Here is a 17,718-nt window from a genome sequence, read left to right as displayed (position 1 = left end):
CCTGTCTGGCAAAGAAATAAAAAGTTTGATCCCCCCTTATGAAATGCCCATGACATCATCCTCATTTTTGGACAACTGCTAACTCGGCTGCTTCTTGGCGTCATGCTTATTGGCCCAGTTGGTTCAACTGTTTGACATGTTTGCCAAGCCGCTTTTGTATAAGTTTCAGGTAAAAAGAACAAAAAGGAAAGAAAAAAGCCTCCGAGTTTTGTTAGGTGAGCAGAATCTCAGGTTTTCGGTTGCAAACATATACAAAATGCGGAAGCTTTGCGAAGGTGTCATTGTTTGGCGATATTCACTCTTCTCTTGCGGATCGGAGAACATGATTGATTGAACCCCGATGGTTGAGAGTTGTGTGAAGGAATGGTAATTTATATTACCACCATTCTCATGCTTTGCTTTCTCTGTACCAGAAATTAAAACACCTTGCCTTGCCGCTTCACTTTAATACCTTCAATTACGCCCCAGTAACGCGTTGCCTCCGATGCAATCTGCTATGTTTAATCAGCAAAGTAAAGAAAACTAAAATGAGACTTGGAGTAGGTGAAGCAGGAGTGCAGCTACAGACTGGAATGTGCTATCAGTGGCCACTGATCAAAATAAAAAAAAAAAGAAAAGCAATTACATTGCCCCCAAAAACACTCTCAACCACTGCGACTCCTTCTTGAACATCTTCAAGCTGACAATGTTGCAGCTAGTCGCGTCTCAACTTACCTTGAACTCAACTGAATGTTGTTGCTATTCCTGCTTCTGTTTCGATGCTCCATGCCTCCTGCCCCATTCCCCCCGCTCAATTATTCCTCATGAGGCATGCAAATTGTCCGTTTAATAGGCGTTAATGTATTTTTGCGATAATTTACAGTTTACTTTAGCGCAATTTTCCTGCCCACGCGACCGAATCGTAAATATTCAAGAAAAAAAATATCGTTTACGTTTTTATTTTTTATTTTTTACGAGTTTTTAATTGTTGGCGCCCAAGGTGTAATGCTTTCAGAGTGTACAACAACGTGAGTTGTATTTTAGTAAATATTTGTAAGTATTTCAAGCAAAGTGTGAATCCTGCAATTAATTAAATGATTCAGCAATGCAAATGGGCTTTTGGGTCAATGTTCGGACCTGATATAGTAAATATTTGACTATATTAGTCGATTTATTGCTCTTAAAGTTTTCGGCCTCCTTTTCTTCTGACTCGATGCGGAATCATCTAAAGCTTAAGATTAGTCACGCGTTTAATTTGGCATAGACTATAATTAAGATCGGAACCAGAACTATGAATACTCTGGTTCGATTGTACTTTAATTTCGGAATTACAGGCAAGGTTCCTGCCTGCTTAAGAAAAAGGAATACCCGGATTAATACTTATCAAAAAGGTCAGGATTTAGACTTGATAGATTTGTTAAATATTAAGATTTCAAAGGAAATGTCAAAAGGGAAAATCATACGAGAAATATAGTCGGCGGATTTCTCGAAACATTTTATAATATTTTGTCAATAATACAAAAAAATAGCCAATGCTTTTAGTCGGTAGGTACTTTATTTTCGATTTTATTCGCTGGAACGATTCAAAAACTGTGAAACCAATAAAAGTTTTCAATGCAATTTTGAAAATAAAAATGTAGTTAAGAATTGACAGAGTAGATCCGATACATGATTCTCGTATATTGTCTCATTTACTTTAAAATAAACCATTAAAATGATTAAAATAATCAAAATTTTTACTATCAATGTATTTAATTCAACTTTACTTCAATGGCCTCTAAAAGTATTTCTGATACACAAAAATTTCTTATTAAGACTTCAATGACTTAATTAAGTCACATTTATAAATAAACGCAATCGTTCCTTTAAGTCTACAACAGGTGAAAGTTTCCTTTGTATTTTTGTTGTGATCACACCTCCAGGACAATTTACAAAGATCGACGAGACAATAATCGAAATTATGTACAACGAAAATCGCTTAATTTTGTGGGCAAGTTTTTCGATTTTGCAACTTTACAGTTATGTATGAATGTCTGAAGAAAGCGAAAGACAAGGCAATTGCAACAACATACGTTAACCTCTCTGTCTGATCGATGGGATGGTTCGTATTTTGACATTATCATGATCATGATCATGATCATGATGCGATTGTGATTGTGATCTTCAGAAATGGTCAAGGAAAACTGATGAGATTTTGGTTTTCATCCATATTTGGTCAACCCTTTTTGCCGTTGGCTAATGAACACCTTAAATGGTCTGCCCAGGAGTTGGAATGTGGATTTATCAAGTTGAATTGAGAGAAAGGTATACAGTGTATGCATACACACACACACACACACACACACACAAAAATAAGTATGTATCTCATGGATAGGTACACGCATTTTGTCACATTTTGACATATCTGTGGGCAAAAGGAAATTCTTTTTATCGCTACTCTAGGCCATATTTGGTGGCAATTAGAGAGCAGAGAGCCCTTTTACTTTTCAGGCTTTTCAAGCTTTCTGGTTTTCTGGATTTTTCATTGGCACGTCTCTTTCCTAGCTGCCCCTTTATGGCGGCGCAAACGGCATATTCCTGGGAAGTCACGTTGATGTCGAAGATAAATTGTTGACAGTTTCATTTAATTGTAGAGGCAACAAGACAAACAGAAAAAAAAGCTCTCGGCCTTTTTTTAATTGCCACAAAAATGTGTGTTCACCATAAATGGTCTTCACGGCGACAAAGAAAATATCCCGATTAAATGACACTTTTATGTAGGTTTTTTATGACTCTATTAGATAAGAGCTTCAAGTGTCTCCCCTTCTCACAGTCTGTGTCTATTGAATATTAATTTCCATACATGCCCACATTTAGTATAATTGATATTGCTCAAGATTACAAGAAGTACCTCAATGCCTGGACAAGAACAAGTTTCGAGCAAAGAACAAGTTAGTTTCTTCCTCACGGAAGTTGTCTGTCTCCTTTTGTCGTCTAATTACCTTACTACACTTGAAGTCTTCATTGGAGTTTCCTTTTTTTTTTTGGGGTTTTTTCTTTATTTTTTTGGTCTTTTGTTTGGCTGATTTGGCATTCATATTCCTGTTTTTACTTTGACCTCTTCCGTCGACCTTTGTCTGCATCTTGTAATTGGCGAAATGTTTCAATTCAAAGTCATGCCTTCAAGTGCTTTGAGTTCCAGGCAAATCAAATACAAGTCATCATCAGGAAAACGTCATTGTGGGAGCACAGAAAAAATAAAAAACATATTGAGAAACTATTCAGGTCAATAGTTTAACCAGCCAGACACCGATGGTTAAAAGTCATGAAAATGGGGATTTCTTATATTTTCTTTACAGTTTTTTCTTTTTGGTTTTTGGTTTTTTGATTGCTCTACAAGCAAAGGTTAACTGCGTGGGATGGTAACAACAATAAATAAATTGACTTGTAATGAACTTATTTCTATAATTTCAACAGAAAAAAAAAACCATACAAGATCCAAAGAATACAAAAACTGAATGAAGAATGGTATATAAAGTTAGTATTTCGAGCAAAAGAAGTCAGAATCAGAATCGCTTTAGGCCAAAACATTTATTAAACAAGTTAATTTAAAATAAACTGTTTTAGACCAATTTCTTATTGTCTTTTAGTATTTCACTCAATTTCTTCATTCATAAGTCCCAATAAAGTAAGATTAAAAGTTAATCCCTTTAAATTTAAAAACCCCTTTAAAATGCCTATAAAAATTCAATATCCCACACACATACTGAGAGACACAGAATAAGAGGGAGAGAGAGCGAGAGAATTGTAGTTAATCAACGAATTCGTTGAGACTTTAACCTCTCGAATTTCTTTCAGCACATTTTACAACTTAATTCTCTACCATTGTGCAGAGGCAACCGCAAAATGCATTCAGAGAAGATAGATAAATGGACAGACAAACAGACAACACAATAAAGAGGAGTAAGAATTTGCATTCAGCAAAGAGTAAGAGAGAGGAAGAGAGAGATGGCAAAATTAACTGCAATCAAGTAAAACGTCATTCAACTCTTGTCTCCCCCATTATTGGCCAGAGCGGAAAGTCAGAGCTGTAAAGTTGCTAAATTGCCAACATTCAAGACATTCTTTCAGCCGCTAAAATCAAGAGGAGATGCGCATCGAAATGGTCTTTAGTTTGGAGTGAAGTTCTATTCCCTGTAGGCTCTGTGATGAACCTTTACGAAATAATAAATGAAAAGAGTTCTCTTCAGTTTCTGCCTTTTTAATTAAGCTAATAAAATTGTCTGTTTTGGGTTTGTATGCATCTCTATTAATTGCTTTGTTAGACACACCAATCAATGAATTGAGGTCATTAATGGTTGAAACTTTGTAAAGAGAGTAGCAAAAAATTGCAATTTGAAATGGATATCCATATATATAGACGAATACATCTTCTAGAACTATTGGTTATTTATTCTGACACCTTTTAAAATGAATTTTAACTATATAACTTACTTATTACTTTTCTTTATATTCTAAATCAGATGTTGCTCTCAAAGATTATAAAGTTTTCAAAATTAGTAAAAAACTACAAAAAGCAAGTTGTGACCTATGAGAAAAGGTTTAGCACCTTTAGGGATAGTAATTGTATTTCCATTGAAGTCCCATTAACTAAGCTAGCTTAGCACAAATATACCTAAAAATAGACTTATCAAAGTTGGCACTCAAACTAAAGCTAGTTTATGTTAACACTTAACTAAAATTTTACCTGCAGTGGCAATTTTGTGTGGTCTTCGTTGGCCATAACATTCCTCTATAATTTAGTCTAATCATTTCTAGTCTAATAACAGAAAGTAGCACACCTTGATGCAACTATTAAATCTCATGAATATATCTGTTTTGTTTTAGTTTTATATTTTTGTTTTGAGCTCTGTCAGACACTTTCCTCTACTTAACGAAAGGGAAATGCCAGATCACGCCCCAGAACTGTTCAATGTTGCGTGACGCGACCAGCGGCAAGTAGGTCAACCACAGAGACAGAGATTTCGAGAGCAAAACAGGAAAGGGGGACCAAGCAGTGGAAGGAGAATCGGGTCCAATCAATGCAGCTCGCATAAAAGGCATTATCAATCCCTCAATATATATGTATATGTATATAAAGACGCCGCCACAGCCGCCGACATTCAGGGCCTGGGGCATGTCGCGCATGCGCAATTACAAAGACCCCCTCCAAACTTCAATGGGTTAACTTCCCCCCCACTTACTTCTCTACAATGATTAAGCTCATTCGTTAAGTTGCATATTGTTTAATGCAATATTATGAAATGATCAAGCTGGTGAGTTAGTAAGTCAGACAGAGACAGAGAGAGGGGAAGGAAGAGAAATATGAGATGGACAGAGAGAGACGACCCCCATTTGGCTTTTCATAATTTATGAGATAAAGCTGTTGGATGCTGGGGCTCATCCTTTTTCCTTTTCAAGCTATTTATAGCCTTTCAATTGAGATTCCCTTAGTTGAATGGGGCATATTGAATATGCTAAATTTCCATTCAGTGAGGCGAATAAACTGCCAATGAATCAATTAGTCAATATCGTTATTATTGAGATTCGTTTGATTCCTTTTTAGGGTATTTCAACTTCGTCATTCACAAACAGATTGCAATTTCATGTATTAGCCTTCAGGCAAAACTATTTTAAATATTTTGATTAAACGAACAGACGACGCCAGTTTGGTATCTTAATGCGTGTGTGTGTGTGTGTGAGTGTGTGTTTGTGTAGGAGTAGAAGGTACAAAAAAAAAAAAGAATATTCTTCTCTTTTCGCTACCGAATGATCATAAATTTAAATTCACATTTAGTCCTTGGTTCTTGCAGTCAATTTACTTATCGTATTCTTTCTGAGTGTGTGTAAGAAATTAATTCGAGACAAATCACTTACTAACAAGCTGAGATTGTGAGAAAAAGACACAACCTTGAATATCAAGTGGAATTCACTCTTCCTCGTGACCCAAAAGGGAACACATGACTTGGCATACAAAATCATAATAAACTCCTTCATCGCATGCGCAGACGCAACCTGCCCCAAAATCATAAAAAATCAAACTCAAAAACTAAGAAAAAAGAAACCAAATTCCTTTCAAATGAGAAAAATATGCACACAGAATTCCTAATCAGAGATGAAGAAAAACTTCTTGAACAAGCCACTTGAAGACCAAAGACCACCCTGTGAGCCTTTAAATGTGTTTACCAATTTTCCACTGACTCTACAAAAAATCAAATTGATCGGAGAAAGGTTGGGGGTGAGAGAGAAAGGGTTCATCTCATGTTTATGACCTTTTCAGTGTCATGCAGCGCATTCTAATATTGACACTTGTTTTTTTTTTTTCTTCTTCTTTTATTCTCCTTTAAAGATATCCCATCTGGTTTTATAGCCACCAGCTGTGCCCTGAGGCGGCGCTTTGAATGGACCTTCTAATTAGAGAATTTTATGAGAAATTAATATGATTACACCCCAAAAAGAAAAAAGAGACGACCAAATTGGTTACGAAATCTTGTAAAATTAAGTTATAATTATGGCCACAAAAGGGGAACTATATATGAATTGGTTGTAATCAGTTGAGAGAGGCGTTATTTTGGGGTAATTTAATTAGCCATCATTTTAAACGATGCTTCACCTAAAGGGCAAGATAACACGTGTAAGAAACAGAAACTTCTACCAAGGAATGATCATCGTTGGCTTTTGTAAAACTGTTCTTTAAATGAGTTTTTTGAAGATCAAGGTAACAAGTTTTCAATATAATGATCTTTGAAATTGGAGAAGAAATATTTTCCATATTTTTGTTCTATAAGATACTTGAGTAAAGATTTTTAAGCTGTGTATTCAAAATCACAAATCTGTTTTCCTACCACAAAATTTTTCGAACATTCGTTTTGATATAGTTTTTGTCTGTTAAGGTTAAAGGGGTTGGTATTCAAAGTAATTCTTGAAAAAGGCATTCCTTTCAAGTACATTTGATAAAATATGTATATTGAATAAAATTATTATAGTTCATATAATAGGATTGATAACATCATTTACCAACCTTGAAAGCAAGTTCAATTGCGGAGAATGGGCAGGGTTAGCGTATATTTTGCTTCCATCTCTTGCATCTTAGACAAGACCTTTGGTTTAATACCAGAAAAGGAAAAGTCTTAAGTTATATTAAACTGCGGATATTAGTTAGCTTTTTAAATCTCATATACTTATATTAATCAGCTTCTTAATAAAATATTTGATAGCAAACATTAAAACAGTTGATGAGCTGTTTGCTCTACTTACTTGGTTAAGATGATGTTTTTATTGTGATCATAAAAGTGCAGGGAAGTAGTGGATCGAGTTAGTATTATGGTCGTTCTAATTTAGGAATAAGTTAGTATAGAAAGGGTATAGTATAGCTAGTAATAATATGAAAAGGTTTTCTTGACTGTGAGCAAAAAAAAAAAATCTAATACATATGTTATTTAAAAACTTGCCTAAACCCTTTCTAATGTCGAACAATGTCTGACAATGGGAAAGGCTAAGAAAAAGTAAAAAATATTTATAAAATTATACAAATTGAATACTAAAATTGTAATGCTAAAGACTTACTTTTAAGTAATAAGTTCATTGACGACTCAAAACATTTTAGTTCGAGTTGAAACTAGAAAAGATGCTGCATACAAAAATGTTTGGAATTTCCGAATCCTTGTATTTAGGGTAACCGCTTTTTGTGGAGACTTGTAAATTGTCTTGGGTCTCTCTGTTTTTAAAGCGCAAACACCCTGCCATAGTCAAAGTAATCATTTATTATTACGCCCCCCCGCCCGACATGACTCAGTTCTCTCACATGTCTGGAATTGGGTAAGTCAAACTTAACATATGTATTTGGACCATTAATCTAGTTGAATACTAGACAAGAAAATCCTTGAGGCATCAAGCAAAACAAATCATTTCCTAGAAGAAAAACAGAAAAACACAATCTTTATAAAGAGTGCTACCTTATGGTCGCTGATCACTCTTGATTTGCCACTGCTTGTTAGCACTTGGAGTGCACTTCACCCACGAAACAGAAACCAAAAACTAACCAGCTACAACAACAGCAACAATGTGGGGGAGGGGAAACAAAAAAGAAGAAATACTTGTCGGTAATTTACATAACAAGACCAGTTCCCAAGGCAGCAGCTGGAGCAACTGTGAACAGACAAGGAGAGACAATCAGTGGCGCTCTAGAAAACCCAAAAAAAGCCTGTCAACGCATAATCCATCAAAAACAATCCCCAAAGAGACAACTGGGAATCGTACTGTATGTGTACATATGATACGATTCCAACAGAGTGGCGAGAAAGAAAGGGGAGCGGAGAGATAGTAGTAAATACCCCTTGGGCGATCGAAATCAATTTGGCTCTTTACCACACCACAAACAACTACTGCCTCCTCACACATGACACGCCCACCAGTTCCAGTCGGTTTATGTTTCTGTCTGTCTGTCTATCAGTCTTTGGAGTCAACTCCAAGCAAATGCCCCACAGGAATTGCGGGATTCAGGACCGGTCTGCAGTCCAGTCAAAAACTTTGCCTAACTCTAATTGGGCATAATTTAAATTCCGCTCGTGAGCGCCATGAATTGTATTTAACGTTTTGGCGCTTCCCAAGTTGGTTGTTTGGTTGGTTGGTCGGTTGTCGGTAAATTTTATTTGATTTTATTTGCTGTTGTTTCTTGCCTACTTCTATTTTGGCTACCGCAAGGCGATTTTCCGCAAAGATCGCAGACAGCGATCCGCATGGAAAACTTCCTTATTTGTTTCGAACTTTGTTTTTATTTACCCAATTCGAAGCTTAATTGGTTTTGCGCCTTCAGCTGAAGAGAGCGAGAACCTGGACCCCAAAAAATGTTTCGATGCCTTAGTTTTGATTAGGAGGCGTCTATTAGAAAATTGAATATATTTACCAATGCTAGTGATTCTAATCCAAAATGGCATCCGAATGGAAGAAAGCCACAAAGGTGACAGGCAGGTTAAGTACGTATGTACATTATGTTATGGAATCTGAACAGTTCGTGACATAGTCAGTGGGTCATTTACAAGAGCCAAGTGAAAGAGCTGGGCGAAAGGCATTTACCTTCATTTCATTATACATCTAAAAACAAAATCTATACGAAGATTTAGCATTGTTTTCCCTGTAAGATCAAGGATCAGGAAAAAAATGTTAATTGGGCTTCATCATTTCATTAAGTATAAAGTGAACATAAATGGGAACTACTTTAAATTGACAATTATCAACGAAAGATAACAGTTTTTAAATATAGTCTAAAATACTTATTTATACTTAATTTGGTGATTTAGTTTCTGAAAATCTAATTTATTGGTGATAAAATGGGGATAAGGGTAAAGAATTTATCTCAATTGCCGCATTCACTTACCAACAGGAAGTTGTCAGTGCTATATCAAATATTTATCCTAACATCCCTTTTTTACTCAAATATATGAAGGTACTTGTGCTCCTGTCATTCTAAGAAATCCTTTTTTTCGTTTGTGGCATTCGAAGGTCAAATGATGCTGTCCTTTATTCGATAACTAGCACTTGCTCTCTCTCAACAATTTGTAAGCCATCATTTCAATTAAGATGCATAAATCACGCCGAAATCAGCAGCCTCATCTGTACTTCCTCATCATCATTATCATCACGATCATCCACTACGTACACATCGTTATCCTCAAGTACGCTCTGGGCACTTAACAAAAACCTGGCAAAGAGAGCTGAAATCCAAAACAGCATTGGGCATGCGCACAACCTACGCAACCTTTCCAAAAGGAACCTTTTCGTTCTTCCAACTCGTTTCATTTGATGCCGCCTTCCTTTTTCAGTTTTTGGGTAAACGAACCAATTTAAGAACCGAGGAAGGGCTTAAACTCAATCCTTGTCAGGCAGCAAAAGGGTTTTGTAATGCAAGTGCAATTGCTGTTTCACGCTTCGACAAACGCCCCTCCATCTCTCTTTCTCGCTCTTCTTTAGTGTGTGGAAGGCAACAAATTGCATTCAGATACAAGCAATGGAGACGACTTCGAACGTATTAGGAACAACGAGGTATTTATGTAAGTGCCACACGATTGAGCTGCAAATAGCCAGCGGGCAACATGAAACGTGCGCCACTGTAAAACACGAAAACGAAAAACAACTACAACAACACAGAATCGAGAAAGAATAGCGACGAACAAAGTACATATCGTATCTTGCATGTTCCTCTACGGATACTTTCTGAGCCTGGCGTTAAGTGCCGCAATTCGTTGCGGACCCTCTTGAACCTGCTAGAGCGGCAAGGATAATCAGAAACGATTCACGAAACTGTCAAAACGTAAAATACAAACAATAAAGTGTAAAACATGTGACGAAGCGACAACGAATGTTAAGAATAAGACAAAAATAACAAAGAACTCTCAAGGATCCTCCTTTTTTTTTGTATTTTCGTTTTTCTTTTTATTTTCCTTGCCACTTTGAGGTGCTCGAAAAGGGAATTTCCCATATTCTAGTTAGTTACTACCTGTAAAGTCAGAAAAACGTCATGAGCCACAGTGTAACAGGTAAACCAAAAGGTCACTACCAACAAAAGCCGGCTGGCAAAATGGGAAATCAAAGAGAAACACAGCCCAAGAGAGTGTGCTGAGAAGAGAGAGAAAGATCGGTGGATCATATTAACAGAAAAACAAATGAAATTTGTATAATTCCATTATAGTTTTAGAATGAAAACAATTTAATTTGCATAAGGAGTTTAATTTATGTTTAATTTTTAATGAAATTTTTAAGAACTTGAGCCTTTGTCTTTAGAAGAACAAGAGACTTGAATTGATCGATTAATAGTTAAAGTTAAGGTTAACAGGTTCTTATTGTATTTAGCTTACTTCGACTTTGGAATTTATATAGTGCATATATTCGAAATAATCTTAGTCCAATTTATTTAAGCCGAATCTCTATTGTTGAATGAATTCAAGTGATCTTACTTCATCAGACATTGATAAGTTTAAGAAATTATTGGAACTCTTTTTATTGATTTTCTTCTTTTAACTGTAATGAAAAATAGAAATTAATGAAATATTTTGGAATATTAGCCGAATAAAAGGAAATTCAATTGACGATTGGATCAATGGAGAACAAATATATAGTTATAATTAGAACAAAGAAGTTTCCAGGACCCATTCAAACATCCTTTTCAATTCATAAATAAATTTGTTAAAAGATGAAGATAATTTATATAATTAAATGCCAGATAAAAACAAAATTAATACTGAATTCTTTAAAATTGCTTAATCCAAGCTTAGATAGGATAAGGATAGGATAGGATAGGATAAGATAGGATAGATAAGGACACATCAAGATTCAAATTGTTATACTTTAAAAATCAAAAATAATAATCAACATTGAGGGTTTTTGTAACAATTATTAAATCGATGACTTTTTTTAAAAATATTTTGGTGCCTGCTTTGAAGTAATTTAATCGAAAGTAAGAGTAGTTAAAAAGTATAAGTATTTATTGCTTGGGGAATCCCTCAAGTCAAAATCTCTTTCCCCTTAATTGAAGCAAGTTCTAAATATATAAAACCAAAGGACATCATCTGAAAGATCTGTCTAAGATGGGTGTTATTATATGGAGATCTTAGTCTTAGAACTACTTTAATTACTCGACTATAGCAAGTGGCTTAGATTAATTGGTTCTAAATTGTTAACTTTTATTTACCTGGATTGAAATGGAAGTGTCTCTAATTACTTTTGATTAATCTGTGTAAGTATCAAACCATTTAGATAAAAAACCGTAAATGAAGGGAATCTAAAATATTCAAAATTACTTGAAATTACTATTTAAAATTATTGGATTAGATAAGTTATAATTTCATAAAGTTTTGCAAATAGGATGTGTTTAATTCATTAACATCACTTCATCAACCTATCAATAGCAATCTATTATTGACAATTAATTTAATCACTAATTCCGCAAATAAAGAGATTATTCTCAATTAGTTGGAATGGAAATAGATGTGGAAATGAAATGCATTTCAAATCACAGTTCAATTGGGATTAGAGAATAAAAGTATCTTTCACTCGTCATAAAATCAAATCAAGAGGTGTTAGTTTTTCTTTTACTTTTTTCCAAGAATTTTCATTCTGCAAGTGCAACAAACATTTCGTAACTCTGCGGAGACCAAATGCGATCCACAAATGCCACAAAACAGTGAAACCAAAACTCACTCATTCACGATCATCACCTTCAGATCGGAGTGCAACGAACAAGCCTTTTCTTCTTTTTGGTCGTAGTCAGGCAAAGAGCCGACACCCGGCCCGGCCCGGCCCGGCCTGGTCGGGACCGATCTACACGATCGTGTGTCGCATCAGTTTGTGTTTGACGGTCGTTTGCGTAGGACGCAAGTTCGAAATACCTCGAGCGCGCTTGGAACGGGAAATCTGTAACGAATCGCACCAAATCTAAATGTAATAGAGATCGGCTATCGGAAAGTATCTCTATCTATAAACGACGACTCGTAGGTTAATTGTGATAGTGAGTCCCCCTTTCGAAATTGGCAATTCCTAAATTGATAAGCATCAAACCAAAAATCAAATCAAATTGTGCATTTTATGCAACGAGAGTGAAATTTATTTTGAAAAAAAACAACAAAAAAATTGCATTGAGGATATACGAAAATAGCAAAAAAAATATTTGTCGCTGTCTCTGTGCAGAAATAAGAAAAATAAAAATAAAAAATGAAACGTGGGGAAACGAAAATAAAATTAAATAGTGCAAAAATTTTCAAATAGAAGTGTTTGAGTGTCTGTGTCTGTGTGTGCTTGAAAAGTCTCGACAAGCGGAAATCGCTAAAAGAGAAATACAAGAAATATTTCCCAACAAAAATAAAATAAAAGAAGCGAATTAAAAAAAAAGAAGAAAATAAATTTAAAAATTAAAAAAAAAAAAGAGTTGTAAATGTAATGCGTATTCTCGGAAATGTGCTAAGGCGTTTTAATAATAATTAAAAATAAATAAAAAAAAAAATTTCAATTAAATACCAAGTTCAAAGTCAACTTGTTGGCCATGTGTGTGTTGCTTTAGCTTTTTGTTTTTGTTGGCCATTAAAAATTTGTGAAAATGTTAACTAGACCAATTTTAAAATGGCCTTTAGCCATTTTACTGCTAAGCCTGCTCATTGCATGTGAGGCGAAACGCAAGTCAAAACGTTTGCAGGCCGTTTCACCGGTCAAGCTGCTTAAGGAGTATGAATTGAGTCTTAACGAAACCTCCCTAGATGTTGTATCCTGGACAGGAGCAAGGATACAGCAACAGCAGCAGCAGGAGCAGCAAGAGCAGCCCAAACAGTCAACGAAAAAATCGCGACGTCGCAAAACCAAAAGTGGTCTACTCATAGAAAGTAACATTTCCACCGATGAGGAATCATTGTCGTCTTTGGATGTAACTTCTAAGAAGAAATCCTCTGGCCAACCATCTCGTCGCAAGCGGCCCAAGTCGAATGCCAATGGTAAGTCTAGCTTCTAAATATGGTTACTCCCTCCCCCCACTATTGATCGATTGCACCAGAAGTCACTGCCCACTCCTGGGCCGATCTCATGTGTATCGTCTCAAACCATATTTGGTTGTTGCTCCACCAAGTTGAAAGAACTTTCATGTGAAAGTTGTTGTTGTTGTTGCTGTTGCTGGTCAACAACAGAAGGAAGAGATTTTTGCTTTTTGTAATTCTATACGTTATTACGTGAGAGGTCCAGTTATGGGCCAGCTATGCGGTTGTCGTCTTAGTTTTAGTCATAGTTCTTCTCTTAGTTAGTTGTTTGCTACGTTTGTTAGTTTGGCCAGCTTTAGTTTTTTCCTTTTTTTTCTGCTCTTGCACTTTGGCTTCACTTTGTTGGTCCACAACTATGTGAACTTGGCTTATTAGGCTGCGGGCATAAGGCCTTAACTAAGTTACCAACTATTGGATCATTTGTAGATACAATTTGCTAACTAAAATTCTATGAAATTTATGAAAATCTTTGACTTTATGTAGTTGCTAAGCATTCCCAAAGCTAAAATGAAAGGCTGAGAGAGGAAAATACTGAAACTACATTCAAAGAATTAAAACAGATCAACTTTAAAACATCTATTTATGTATGTGGTATTCCCGTGTTCCCTTTAGACAACTTCAATTAGAATAAACGACAATTTGAAGCTTAATTTGTGGTATTCTCTATTCATTTCCCCAAACAAGTCACTCACTTTGTTCATACACTTTGGCGCATTCCATCTCATTAAAAACATAACCAGATTCCGCAGCAGTCAAAACAAATTACAGTCTTGCCTCCATACAACGAACAATGAAAACAATTGCCAAGTAATTGAGAACAAAAGATATAGAAGAGGCAACAGCAACAACAAAAACCACAACATATGTTCTATGAGTGTGAGTTTGGTATGAGAAGGCTGCGTGGGTTGTTGTGAAAGGGTCACCCAAAACCTTTTCGTATGGGTGAAAGAAGCAGGAGGATAACAACAAGAACAACAACAATAGCGCCAGCCAGGGACTACATACAATAGGCAATTGTTAGGCCTAGACAAGGATAATAAATGTGGAGGGCATGCGTATGGGCTAATGGAAACATATGTTCTTAGGGCCCAGTAAGTGCCACACAACTCATACACATGTGTCTGTGTGTGTGTGTGTGTGTTGTGGGTGGGGTTAAGGGTGAGGATAGGCGGATTAAACTAAAAATATCTTTAACGTTCTGGCCACGGTTATAAAAATTAAGTGGCTTATCATGTCCATACCAAAGAGAGGAATGAAATAAAATCAAATATATAAATATAAATATAAGACAAACCTGGCCATAAAAATTAAACACTAAATTTCTGTCTAGATTTCAGCCATATCGAAAAAGCATCAGCGATCGGCGTGACGAAATGATTTTCAAAAAAATAAATAAACATATTCAATTCAAATGTTTTATGATAATCATTTTCTAATGCCCGAGTGTGTTTAATAGACAATTTTCCACGACGATTAACCCAATAAGATAAAGAAACAAGAGGAAAAACCACAATCGAAATGTGAATGTGAGGAAAATCTTCATCATTTGTCTTTTCATTTCAACTTGCTCAACTTTCAATCAATACGATAATGATTGTAAATCAAATGCGACTAATATAAATTCTGAAAAACAACTCGATATCAATTATGTATGTAGTTGGAAATGTGTTTAATGAAATGAAAAACCTAAATACGATTCAGGCACAAATTATTTTGCGATTAATTTTCTCGCTTTTTCCTTTTTTTATTTGGCAAACTATTAACGCCCAAACAAGTCTTAATTGATTGATTGGCTTGTTTAGATTAATGAAAATGAAAGTTTTACACACAAGAAAAAAAGATATACATGTCTATATGGATGTGTAAACAGAGGTCTCAGTTCAATTCTTAGAGTACCGAATCGTTTATACTCTTTAAAGTTAAGTTAAGCTTTTTTATTGATGGGATTTATGTGGAAAACTCGTGTATAAGTTTCACAAGCTTCAAAAGACTCAGCTAACCACTTGCCAAATGATAAGTAATAAAAGTAATGAAACTTAATTTAATTTTCCAAATAATCAAAATTAATGAAAGGGCGCTCATGGCAATCTTTAGTGATAGATGGTTATATCTAAATTGTCAATCAAGTCTTTGGACTAGTCACTAGACAGTAGCAGACACTATGAGCTGCTAAGAAGTTAGAGATCAGCCTTAAAACGATTTCAATTCCGGATTCTAATTTGTTGATTTATAAAAGTGACTATAAACTGAGTTTGGAAAAACTATAACATCTTAAACAAAACTCTTACGATATGTATTAAGTTTGCCTTTTATAACTTGTTTAATCTAAACCTTACACTAATCTTAAAAGTGGACCTTTAGACCATGTTGAACCGATGTTCCTAAGCCCTCTTACGATATGTATTAAGTTTGCCTTTTATAACTTGTTTAATCTAAACCTTACACTAATCTTAAAAGTGGACCTTCGGACCATGTTGAACCGATGTTCCTAAGCCCTCAGCTTCTGTTAACTTTAGTTTAGTCTATTATGAAGTATTCAGATCACATTAAGGATAATTTAGTTAAGTTTGCTCTGGGTATAGAAATGGGTCATTTCCATTTAGACGAAGAAAAAAAATCACCAAACAGTATCTTTAGGCTTACTTTTGCTCACTCCTCTTGCCCAATCAGGCAGAGTGACACATTTTATCAGCTCATTAGGAGACAACATTCCTTCCTCCCTCCGATCGATCCATACATACATACATAGGTACATAAGTCATGGCCAATGGTCAATATGTTTGTTCATCGAAAAATATTTGAGAAATTCATTCTTTATGCTTTATCTCTCTCTCTTTCTGTTTCGCTTTTTCATTTTCTTTCATTTTTGGTTTTGTTTGTTTCTTGTTAACTGCATTACACAAGGCAACTTATAGTTGTTATTGTTGTTGCTGTTGCCGTTGCTTCTGGAAATTTAGATTGGTGGGAAAACTGTGCAGCAAAGACCTTTAGTTCCCGGCTTGAGGTCCGTTCGCCCCTCCCCCCTCACCGTCCCTTGTCTATTGGTGTTGTCATTGAGTCTTTGAGTTTTTATTTGTTTTTAATTTTTTATTGACATGTGAAGTTCGTAGAAGTTTAGTGAACTTTATTTTCTTCATTTGCTTCACCCGTTTGAAAAGCGTAAAAAGCAAAAGTTTTTGGACTTGACAAGTGGAAAAAAGCAAAAGATTGATGAAGGAATCCGCTGCTGTGTGAAAAATTGTTAAGAAAAGATATTTGTATATTGGCCAAGAGTTTCTGGTTAACTGAACGAGTGAGTTAAAGTGCATCAAACAATATTTATCCGTGAGATTTTCAATCAGAAACATATTCTTTCAGCTATGTTAAGTTAGTTGGTTATTTTATTCTCTAATCTAATTCTTGCGCCCGTTTCTTGAGAAATATAAATGTTATATTAAAATTTATTGTCTAAACATTTTGATTTAATCTTTCACTCTTTCTTTTTGTAAGTTATGACAATGATATGTGGGATGTGCAAGCATATGTAGATCATCTTCTACCTCTATGATGAAGTATTTCCCCTTTTCGCTTATCGTTTATATAAATCTCACAATTCTCCCCTGGATATGGTTGAGGCCCTTCACGGTGAGAATTTATTTAAATGCACTTTTTTTTTATAGATCATTCGAAACACCTGGCAAGCAACTTCAACTGCAATAATTTGCCCTTTTTTTTGTGAGTTGGTTTGGTTTACAGGAAGTGCAACATCAACTGATGAAGACAGATGGCAAGCAATTGGATTGTAAAATATAAAAATAAATCAGTTTTTGTGAGGCGATGTATCAACTTGATAATACTCTGTATAAAAATTAAGTAGACATAAAATATACAGTGGAAAAAGAGGCTTAGTATTGATATTTAGCTTGGTCAGCATCCCATTGTAGGAGAAGTCGTTGTCCCATCCTCAGTTATTATTTATAAATTTCGCTATTTTTAGTCCTTATTTGCTGATTTCAGACTTAAATCTGCCCATTCTGCACCCTTAATCGTATATTGATCCCTATGTAAGGCATCCTTTAGCATCCAATATATTAACCTTCATTCAAATTGAAAGATATAATAGATAATATAACTTTTCCAGTTCGACTTCACATTTAATTATATGTTAAAACGACTGAAACATCCTTTTGCTCAAAAATCCCTTTTTGGAGTACACTTGAAGAAATTG

Source organism: Drosophila tropicalis, unplaced genomic scaffold (assembly GCF_018151085.1).
Source record: "Drosophila tropicalis isolate 14030-0801.00 unplaced genomic scaffold, ASM1815108v1 contig_845, whole genome shotgun sequence".
NCBI lineage: Eukaryota > Metazoa > Arthropoda > Insecta > Diptera > Drosophilidae > Drosophila > Drosophila tropicalis.
Note: the sequence above shows the minus strand (reverse complement) of the source record.